The sequence below is a fragment of the Arachis ipaensis genome, chromosome B06, assembly GCF_000816755.2.
Source record: "Arachis ipaensis cultivar K30076 chromosome B06, Araip1.1, whole genome shotgun sequence".
NCBI lineage: Eukaryota > Viridiplantae > Streptophyta > Magnoliopsida > Fabales > Fabaceae > Arachis > Arachis ipaensis.
The window spans coordinates 134,865,152-134,865,429 of NC_029790.2; positions in this window are offsets into that span (position 1 = coordinate 134,865,152).

A 278-nucleotide genomic window follows, 5' to 3' on the forward strand; every position below is an offset into this window, starting at 1 on the left:
GGAATGGAATAAAATCAGATTTTTAGAGTTATATGCTCCATGAATGATCTTCTTGTCGTATTAAACTTGTGGATTTAATTCCTTGGCCTTTTCAATTCATCAAACGTTCGAATTCGGGAACTTCTTTGATCGAGGGTTTCTTTTTAAGATCTCCAAAGGTCGTGTAATGGCGTGATCCAAATTCCAAAAAACAACAAAGACCACACCCTACCTCCTTCAAAGGAAAAAATATAATATAATATAATTATATTTAAATAAATGAAATTGGAAAAAGCAGC